The 11,119-nt window shown below is 42.9% G+C and overlaps 1 pseudogene; it reads right to left on the reverse strand.

Annotated features, from left to right (window-relative positions):
* Positions 1-9,378: 9,378 nt before the first annotated feature.
* On the reverse strand, positions 9,379-10,859 carry LOC120243233 (annotated as a pseudogene).
* Positions 10,860-11,119: the final 260 nt, after the last annotated feature.

Consider the following 11,119-nt stretch of genomic DNA (forward strand, 5'->3'; position numbering starts at 1 on the left):
GATTGGAGCATTCAGGCCATTTATATTTAAAGTAATTAATGGGGTGCCTGGGTGGCACAGTCAGTTAAGTGTTGGACTCTTGATTTTGTCTTAGGTCTTAATCTCATAATTCCTGAGAGTTCCTGAGCCCTGCATCCAGCCCTCTATGCTGATAGCATGGAGCCTGCTTTAGATTCTCTCTCCCACTCTCTCTGCCCTTCCCCTGCTTCCTCTCTCTCTCAAAATAAATAAACATTTTAAAGACATAATTATTGACAAGTATGCACTATTTGCCATTTTGTTAATTGTTTTCTGGTTGTTTTTATAATTCCTCTCATTCAGTCCTTCCTTCCTTCCTTCCTTCCTTCCTTCCTTCCCTCCTTCCTTCCTTCCTTCCTTCCTATGTTTGTTTTGAGAGAGAGACAGAGTGCAAGTAGGGCAGGAGAAGAGAGAGAGGGAGACACAGAGTCTGAAACAGGCTCCAGGCTCTGAGCTGTCAGCCCAGAGCCCTATGTGGGGCTTGAACTCACAAACTGTGAGATCATGAGCTGAGCCAAAGTTGGATGTTTAACCTACTGAGCCACCCAAGTGCCTCTTCTCTGTTCCTTTCTTTTTCTCTTGCTCTCTTTCCTCAGGATTGATGACTTTCCTTAATGTCATGCTTTGTTTCTTTCTCTTTTTATGTATCTACTATAGGTATTGTGGCTGCCATAAGGTTCATATATAACATCCTAAGTATATAGCAATCTGCATTAAGCTGATGATTTGAAGTTTGAACACATTATAAAAGAAATTGTGTTTTATATATAGTTATGTTTTAAGTCTTTTTGTTTTGAGTCCCCTTAAGTAACTTTTTTATATAATTGATTTTCATAATAGCTTTATAAGTGATTGCTCTGTTACCTTAATTGTATATTTGCTTTTACTCATGAAATGTTTATCTTTCATAATTTTCTTATTCCTAATTATACCTTTTATTTTCCACTTGAAGAAGTCTCTATCACATTTCCTATAAGGCCAGTTTAGTGGTGATGAACTCCTTTAACTTTTATTTGGGAAACTCTTTATCTCTCCTTCAGTTGTTAGTGATAACCTTGTCAGATAGAGTATTCTTGGTTGTAGGTTTTTTTTCCTTTTAGCACTTTGATATATCATGCCATTCTCTTGCGGCCTGCAAAGTTTCTGCTGAAAAGTCAGCTGACAGCCTTATGGGGTTTTCCTTGTGGTTTACTAGTTGCTTCTTTCTTGATGCTTTAAAAATTCTCTTTATCTTTCATCTTTGACATTTTAATTAATATGTGTTGTGGTGTGGACCTTCTTGGGTTCATATTGTTTGGAACTCTCTGTACTTTTGGAACTTAGATGTTTGTTTTCTTCCCCAGGGTAAGGAGGTTTTCAACTATTATTTTTTCAAATAACTTTTTTTTTTGCCACTTTCTCTTTTTCTTTTTCCTCTGGGACACCTGTAATGCAAATGGTTGTTTGCTTGATATTGTTCAAGAGATCTATCCTTATTTTGTTTTATTCTTTTTTCTTTTTGCTGTTCAGCTTGGGTGATTCTTATTACCCTGTCTTCAAGATCACTGATCTGTTTCTGCATCCTCTAATCTATTGTTGATTCCCTTTAGTGTATTTTTAATTTCAGTTTTTGTATCCTTCAACTATGATTCATTATTTTTTAATATATTTTTTGTCTTTTTTGAAGTTCTCAATATGTTCATCTTCTCTTCTCTCCAGTCCAGTGAGCACCTCTATGACCATTATTTTGAATTCTTTATCAGGTAGGTTGGTTTTCTCCATTTTATTTAGCTTCTTTTCTGAGGTTTTATCTTGGTTTTTCATTGGAACATATTCTTCTGTCTCATTTTGCTTGACTTTCTGTGTTTGCTTCCATTAATTAGGCATAACAACTGCTTCTACTAACCTTGAAGAAATTGTCTTGTGTATGCTCACCCCCTGTGCAGACTGTATGTACCTGGTGGTTTTTGCTGGCTGCCTGGAGTTGTGGCTGACGTGGGTTGTGAGTTCTGGGGCACTTCATTCTGTGATTGCCCTGGTAGGATGACTAGAGCTGAAGTAGGCACGGGCCAGGGTGGTCCTGAGGCTGTCCTTGCAGAGGGTTTCCTGGCAGGACAGCCGAAGTTGAAGCGGGTGCATGCTGGTGGGGTCCTGGGGTGCTCCATGCAGAAGGTGTCCTGGGAGGACAGTTGAAACCAACATGGGTACAGGCTCGGGTGTTGTGTGGCACTCCGTGCAGGGGGTGTCCTGGTGGGGCCACTGGAGCTGAAGTGTGGTGTGGGTTGAGGGGTCCTGGCACTCTGCACTGGAGATGTCCTAGCTAGTTGTCTGGAGCTGGAGTGGTGTGAGTCAGGAGTGGTTCTGGAAAGCTTTGTGCCTGTGTCATCTTGGTGAGATGGCTGGAGCTGCAGGGAGTACTGACCAGGGGTTTCCTGCACTGGGGCCACTGTGGTAGGATGACTAGGTTGGTGTGGCCTAGGGGCCTGTGGCTCTCTGAGGTGGCAGGCTGGCTGGACCCTGCTCCCATCCATGCTGTCAAGGTAGAGGGGAAACGTAACCTGTGGCTCTCACCAGCCACTCCTGGAGAGAGTTTTGGCAGCTACCCCACCATTCGGCAGAGTTCTAGGGCCGGTTCCTTTATATTCTAGTTGCCTTTTTATTTTTAATTTTCACTCCCCCCCCCCAAATTTGTATTTCAATTCCAGTTAGTTGACATACAGTGTAATATTAGTTTCAGGTGTAGAATTTAATGATTCATCCCTTACATACAATACCCAGTGCTCATCACAACTACCCTCCTTCTTACCCATTGCCTATTGAACCCTTCTCCCTGCCCACCTCCCCTCCAGCAACCCTCACTTTGTTCTCTGTAGTTAAGAGTCTGTTTTGTGATTTGCCTCTCTTGTTTCCCCCCAACCAAGTTCTTCTGTTTTGTTTCTTAAATTCAAACTGCAGCATTTTTTTTTTTGTGCCCTGTGGCAAGTGAACCTCCTCAGTCTCTTACTCCTGTTCCTCCCCACTGCAGTTTGCAATGCTGGGGATGACGATTTCCTTTGTTACCACGTCTCTGTCTCTTTTGCCATTCTCTTTGTAGTTTCTCTGTCTTTTGTTGTACAGAAGCCATTCAGTCAGCCCTCAGTTCTTCAGGAGGAACTGTTCTATAAATAGGTGTGGATTTGGTGTGTCTGTGGAGAAGGTGAGTTAAGGGTTTTCTTATGTCACTGTCTTGGCTCAGAAGTTCATATTTTCTTCATTCATCTGTTGATGGACATCTAGGTTATTTCCATGTCTTGGCTATTGTAAATAATGCTGCAGTGAACATGGAGGTGTAGATATCTTTTAAAAATAGTGATTTCATTCCTTTGGGATAAATACCCAGTAGTGTAGTTGCTGGATCGTATAGTAATTATATTTTTAATATTTTGAGGAGCCTCCACACTACTTTCCATGGTGGCTGCACCAGCTGACATTCCCACCAACTTTGCACAAGGGTTCCCTTTTCTCCACATGCTTGCCAAGGCTTATTATTTCTTGTTATTTTAATTATAATCATTTTAACAGTTGTGAGGTGATAACTCACTGTGTTGATCTCCCAAATGATTAGTGAGGTTGAGCACCTTTTCATTAACCTGTTGACCATTTTGTATATCTCCTTTGGAAAAATTCCTGTTTAGATCCTCTGCTCACTTTTTGGTTAGATTGGCTTTTTTTTTTTTTTCCCATTTTGATTTATATGAGGGTTTTTTTTGGGTATATTTTTGATATTAACCCCTTCTCAGATATATGATTTACAAATACCAAATATTTTCTCCTATTCAGTAGGTTGCCTTTTGATTTTGTTGGTGGTTTTCTTTAATGTGCAGAAGTTTTTAGTGTGATGTAGTTCCACTTGTTTATTTTTTCTTTGTTGCCTCCCCTGTGAATGTTGATTGTAGTATCTCTACGCCAGGTATATGATGGAGTAGGGGTGGAGGTGGGGACAGAAAGTAAATGAAGGGAATAAATGGAGCACTTGGGAGTGCTAGAATTAGGAAGTAGGTATGTGGCAAAATGCCCTTAGAGAACTATAGCTCTGAGTATGAGCCTGACCACCATCCTAAGTCTTTCTTGTTTAAAATTTAAAATAGTCTATGGGGAGATATTCTCCTTTTAGGGTCATTATTCTGATTTTATTACAGAGTTCAGTTGGGAAATTAATTTTTTATTTTAGGAACTTGCTAGAATAGATTTGTGGCAGAAACTGGAAAATACTCACTAAGCTCATTTCCTCTTCTTCCTGGGCATATAGCTTGACTACACTTCTCTGTCTTTCTTCTCTCTTGTAGTTAGGTATGCTGTACAATGGAGCCCTGGCCAATGGAATACGGGCAAAAGTGATGGCTGGCTAGGTATGGCCCTTCCTGCATTATCATCCAAGCTTTTTCTCTTCTTTGCCTGCTGGCTGAAAGCCAGAGATCTAGTCTAGATAAGCACTATCCAGTAGAACCTTTGTGATGGTGAAACGTTCTAGGTCTCTGCTATCCAGTATGGTAGCCACGTGTTTGCTGCACACTTCAAATACAGCTAGCAGGACTGGGGTACTGAATTTTTAATTTTAGTTAATTTTAGTTAATTTAAATAGCTACAAATGGCTGGCAGCTACCATGTTGGATAGCACAGCTTTTAATGGAAAGAGTCTGGTCCCTGAGTGACTGGATGGAGCAGCATTCTTGGCTTACCTGCACAGCATGTTAAAGTGCATGAGAAATACATATTTACTATGTTAAGACAGTGAGATGTAAGGGTGCCTGGGTGGCTTAGTCGGTTAAGCAACTCTCTCTCTCCTAGAAATAAATAAAAAACATTAAAAAAAAAAAGACACTGAGATGTAATATCTGTTCCCTAAAATTAGGGATACCTGCTGATATACCTACACAAAAAATTCATATGGTATGCATCTTCAATTGGAAAACAATGTGACCAAATCCAATAATATCAAACTTAATTATCTAGTGTAATTCCTAAATAGACAATTCAATCTTCTTTCACCTCCGTTAAGATCCCAATATTGCCTCCCATCCTATTTTCTTGGAGGGCAGTGATGAACAAATGTCCATGAGGCAAGCACTAGCTCCTTTTTTCACTCAGGGTAGAAGAAACTGCTCAGGGTTTTGGTTTCTTCTCCATCATAGATAACTGTGTAGGCTTGGACAAATCACTTATTATCTCTCATTATTGCCTTCCTTACCTACAAAATTGTGATTTCTGGATTTGCTTTTTATTTTTTTTAAATGCTTCTTTTAAATATATGCTCTCTTCTGCATCCTGTTTCTTTCTCTTTGATGGGGTGATCCTCACTCCCAGTGCTTCTGGCTCAGGCCGCTTCTAGGCTTTTCCAAGTTCTATTCTGTGCCTCTGTCTTCATGCCTTCATGTCTTTCCTCTTTATCATTGATTATGCCTGTACCTGTTAATTCTGCCTCACATCTCACTCACTTTCAGCCTCTCCAGCCTCATTTCCACCTCAATCTCTCGGCTCATATGGCTTTTAGGAATGTCACTATAATGCCCTTCTGTTCATCTTCCAAAGGGTGGGCACTGGGAACAGATGAGTCTCCCCTGTCTGAGTACTTAATCCTGTAACATGGTTTTTCTCCCCTATCTATAAATTCTAGACTTTTACTTCCTTCACTCCCAGAGTGTCAGAAAAATTAAAAGTTTGTAAATTGTCTTGGATTCCTTGGGGATAACTAGCAAGTGTAAAGAATAAAAATCATTTCATATAAAGCTGTTGAAAAATAAGCAGTGAATTGATTTGCAGTCTCCCCCATTGGGATATGATGATGAACGTCTCAGATGAAATATCACATTTCAGCAAGACAGGTGATGCCTATGTTAGGCTGCTAATTGTAATAAAAAGCTTAATTTGCACTTCACTTTCTCATTCCAGTGGGTTAGGGAGTGGGGGTGGCAAGGATGGGGCTATTCAGAGAGTCTTTATAAGCTTGTCCTTGAGTTGGTGATGGGAAAATGATTGTTCTGCATTGTATAGTCAAAGCCTGACTGCTGGGTGCCATTAGCTCCCCAGCTATTCTGTTTCTCAATAACATCATCATTTTTCCTGTCTCCTACGGTATAAGCTTTGCATTTATCATTTACTCACCCTCCTCTTCCTTTTATTTTCCTTACTTTTGTCCCCCCTCCCTTTTCATTTTCTTGTACTCTCCCTTTCTCTTTTCTTCCCTTCCTTTCTTTTACCATCATTCCTTAATAAATCTGATTATCTATTATATTGAAGAGACTGGAGATAAGGTGGTGAATGAGATACACAAGCTCCCTGCCATTGTGGAATTGCAAACTCTGATGGTTGACAAACAATGATAGAAGGAATTCTAACAAAGTGTTATTTATTTGTTCATTCAACAAATAATTAAAGAGAGCTTACTGTGGGCCAGGCAGTGTTCTACAGACTTGGGATGCATCAGTGAACAACTGATAGAGGGGACGTAATGGGCAAAGCACAGACTTCTCTGAGACTGCAAAGCAGGTAATCTTGTCTCACCTAAAGGGTCTAGAGGGTCCCCAGAGAGGAGGTGTTTTGATTGAACCCAGAAGGATGAGAAGAGATTAGGTTGGCCAAAAGGGGCAGGGGAAGTGCCCTCCTCAGCTAGCTGCTGTGGAGGAGCTGCATGTGAGAAAGAAGGAAAGAAGTTTAGTCACTGCAGCTGGCGCATATGGCGTATTGGTCCAGAGTGACAACTGTGAGTCCTGAGAACCAGGCAGGGACCAATCCATAAGGGCCATCTAAGCTGCAACAGTGAGTTCAGAATTAATTCAGGGCATTTGAAGACCACTGAAGGTGGGTGAGGACAATTCGCATTGGAGCTGTCCAATAGAACTTTCTGTGACGGTGTAGTTTCTGCTGTGGCCAATATGGTAGCAACTAGGCATGGTAACATTTGCACACTTGAAATATGGACTATTGTGAATAAGGAACTAAGTTTTAGTTTTATTTTATTTAAATTTAAATGTCTACACATGACTAGAAGCGATCTTATCAGACAGTACATATCTGAATCATCTGTTCAAATCATATCCAGAATTATAATCACATGTTTCCTACACTACGCCCTCATGTGGGCTTCTGCTCCTGTGAAGCCTTTCCCAACCATTGAGGCCTGTAGAACCATCAAATTTCCCAGTTAATTGGATAGCAACTTTGTACAGGTACTTTTGTGTATTCCTCTTTCTCCTCATTGACTCTTCATACTCTCAGAGTGAGGACTACTCTTGGCATTTGATTTCATCCTATGGGAGGGCACATAGCCTCTGTTCCTTGAGGCATTTTTGTTTTTGGATTGACTCCTGTTTTCCTTCGTGGGCTGATGATGGGTAGACAGCACAAGGATGCAGACACTAGCTTGGCCTACGGGCTGCCCCATTAGATTTGTGTATCCCAGTCGCCTGAGTGTGCATGGGGGACATCCACCTGAGAAGCCATCGTGCATGGCCTCTCAGAGCCCTGCCAGAACCTTTCCCATGTCTACCCCTTGGGCACCAGTTCTGTGAATGAAGTGAGGTAGAGGGATTCTCCGCTTCTTCATGGAAAGGCAGGATGTCACCCCCTGGCACCTCGTTGCCACCCGGAAGAACTGTTGGGTTGCTCTTCTGAAAGCCTTATGGTGACAGGGAGCTTGCTTTCCATTCCTGTATTTTCTCTTGACAGTCAAGTCACTTTCTCACTGGGGTTTACAGTCTAAAATTGATTGGGAAAGGGTCTTATTTCCATGATTATGTTTTCAGCTTGAAGCATAAAAGAAAATGTTTTTATGCTTTCAGTTGATTTGGGGATAATCAGTGATCCACCACTTTTCTTGTGTCTCTGAGTCACCAGAGCCAAAGATGTGTGAAGCTCCCACCTGAGTTCTCTCATGTGACTAGCCCAGGGGTAGTTCTCTCTCTGGAAGTACAGATAGTGTTGCCCCATTTTCAGAGTACACAGAAGATAAGGGACATGGTACTTTTAGTGATGGAATGGAGATTTTGCCCTGACGGAGTCTTGGTTCCCATTTGGAGAATTTGTTATCATAGAATAACAACAGACTGTTTCAAATATCATGTAGTCTGTGCTTGTATTTTCTCAGTCTCCCTTTGGTTGTTGTCACCTGCAGTGACAGGGGCCTCATTACCTCTTGAGGCTGTTCACCTGTCCTCAGGCCTTTCTGACTATTGGAACATACTTCACTGGGCTGAACTAAAAATCTGCCCATGGTAGCTTTCACTCCTGGATTCTGGCCTTCCCCTGGGGACCTGATAAGCCCAGCCTCATCATCCCTCCTTCACATGAGGACTCCTGAGTATCTGACGACAGCCCAGTCTTCCCTTCTCCAGTAGGCTCCCAGAGTTCCTTTAGTGATTTCTTAGAAGATGGGGTATCAAGCCCCACAGTCACCTTGGCTGACAGGTTTTAGTTTCTCCTCAGAGTGGAGCACCCAGGAAAAGGGAGATCGGCTTTATGCAAAGATATGGAGAATAAGCATCCTGGGCAGAAATGGCATGACACCTTGTGCAGCTGTGTATCACAGGGAGGCCCAAAGTCACGGTCCTGCCTGCACAGTGAGGGAGCCTTACCTTCTGTCCTGTATCCGCAGACAGACTCAGCTGTGGGAGGATGTGTCTCTCATTTGCATCAACACTGTCTGCCACAGCGTCTCATCCAGAGCGGGCACTGGGTGAATATTTGCTATTGGGCTATGGGGAGGATCTCAGTGCTGCTGTGGAGCGGAGGGCACCCAGAGAGAGAATGCAATGAGATTGGAGGCAGGTAGCACCTAAGGAGCACTTAAAGTGAGGACACGGAGCTTACAAGTAATTCAAAAAATAAATGAAGAGGCAGCGAAAGGACCTGAAGGAAGAGACTGAAGTGGCTGCAGCCACAAAAAAAAAACGATTGTTAGGAGAAGCAGACTCTTTATTGGGATGGGAATGGTGAGAAGCAGAAGGCTTGTTTTCCATTTCCTCAGGAGACTTTCCTTCTTGAGGCCTCCCCTCTGCATAAATGATGGCCACCCCTTACGATGGCTCCCGAGACAGGAGACAGAGCAGGCTTGTTGTGTTGTTTGTTCAGATGAGCAAAGGACACGGGGGATTTGCCTCACCTTCCCAAGGGAACAGGATCAGTTCTAGACCCAGGGTTCCTGCTGCCATTCATGTCACCACGGGGCTTCAGTGAATTCAGTGATGGCCAGAAATGAGAGGTTAGGAAACTGGAGAAAGTTGAGAGAGCTCTAAAAAGAAGACATGCTGTTCAGGGTGTTTGGTGGATCCAGTTTGATTCAGTTCAGTAGCTATTTGTTGAGTCTCTGTGTGTCCTTCCTGCTGGAAAGAAATAGAGTCATGGGCTCTACGCCTTCAGAAAAGGAATATAGGCATAGAGGTCGGTGACAGCTGGCCGTCAACAGGGAAATGCGTTTAACTTATGAGGGGAAGGGTCATCAAGGGCTGTTAGCAAGGGCTCAAGGTGGTTGCTGAAAGCCAGACCCTTTTGTATAGTAAGAGACTAGAACTTGGTGTCTGTGGCTTACAGATGATTCTGTTAGGCTGCCACCTCAGTGAGTGGCCCTGTGGCTCCATGTCTGGGAGCCCTAGGTCCTGTGGAGGTCACAAAGATGAAAAAGATATGGAGAGCCACAACAGATTACAAACTAGCAGGGGAAGTAAGTCAGGGGGACATATAGCTATATAATTATATTATTCCACTATGATGTTTTTACAAAGGAGGGAGAAATTGCTTCCTACTGGAAGGGTAACCAGAAGCTTTGCGAAGCAGGAGATAATTTGACATGCTATTTGACCCTCAAACTGCCCGTGTGCTTACCCTTCCATCTCTATTCTTCCCACCCACATGGTCAAATCAAAAATCCAGAGGAGTCATGACTGATGCTTCTCTTTTTCCTCATCCCTGACATCCAATCTGTTGCCAGTTTGCTTAGCATCTGTCTCCAGCATAGAACTTGATTCTGTCCATTTCACTCTATTCACTGCCACCACTGAAGCCCTGGACGCAAACACCCGTTGCTGGGACTGTTGAAAGAACTTTCTAGGTGGCTTAAAATTCTGCTCATTTTCCTATCCTATCAACAGCTTTTTTCCTTTTTTTTTTTTTTTTTGCCAGAGTAATCTCTCCAAAAGGTAATTCAAGATCCTGTCACTCCTCTGCTCAAAAAACCTTTGTGGCTCCTTATATTAGTCAGTGAAATAACTAGGTTTTTTTTTTTTTTTTTTTTTCCAGTTTGTGTTTTATTGGTGCCAGTGCTCAGGCCTTGGCCACATATTCCTACAGGGCACAGCCTCTCCTCCTGCTGCTGCTGCTTGGCCGTCGGGTTCTCTTTATGCTTGTTTACCTGGCAGCACCTGGCATATGTCTTCCTGGGCTGCAGATCCAGGGGCTTATACTTTTCTTTTTTTATGTTTATTTACTTTTGAGAGAGGAAGGGGGAGGAACAGAGACAGAGGGAAACAGATAATTCCAAGCAGGCTCCATGCAGATCTTGACGTGGGGCTTAAACCCACAGACTGTGAGATCATGACCTGAGCACAAACCAAGAACAAGACGCTTAACCAACTGAGCTACCCAGGTGCCCCAGGGGCTTGTACTTTACCTTGTATAATTTCCTGAGGCTCCCTTTCTGAGTGTGGTTAGTGACAGTAAGAACATGGGCAATAGATTTGCTAACAACTCAGATCTTGGAGAGCTTGGAAGGAGGCTGTCTGGCCTGTCGCTTTGGTGACACACAGCTGGGACAGCTCCATCTTCAGGTTTTCCCGCTGTTTAGACAGCTCCCTCTTCTTGCTATGAAGGTCTTGAGCCTTAATCCTGGCCATAGCTGCACAAGCTGCTGCTACCTCCTCCTTGGGAAGAGAACAATTTTAGGTATTTCAAACAAGGAATATTAATACAAGATTTGTTGCATAGATAAAATAGAGGATGGGAGGCAACCAGAGCAGGAAACCGCTTCTACCTCTAGGTTGGAGGGACCCAAACCCCAGAACCTAGAAGCTGCTCAACCATGATGGGTCCCGCCTTGTGGGAGCTGTGACTTTAGAGGAAGGGGCTGTCTGGTGGGAAGCTGCGAGGACAAAGG

The sequence above is a fragment of the Hyaena hyaena genome, unplaced genomic scaffold (genome assembly GCF_003009895.1).
Source record: "Hyaena hyaena isolate Hyena2069 unplaced genomic scaffold, ASM300989v1 scaffold_337, whole genome shotgun sequence".
Taxonomy (NCBI): Eukaryota; Metazoa; Chordata; class Mammalia; order Carnivora; family Hyaenidae; genus Hyaena; species Hyaena hyaena.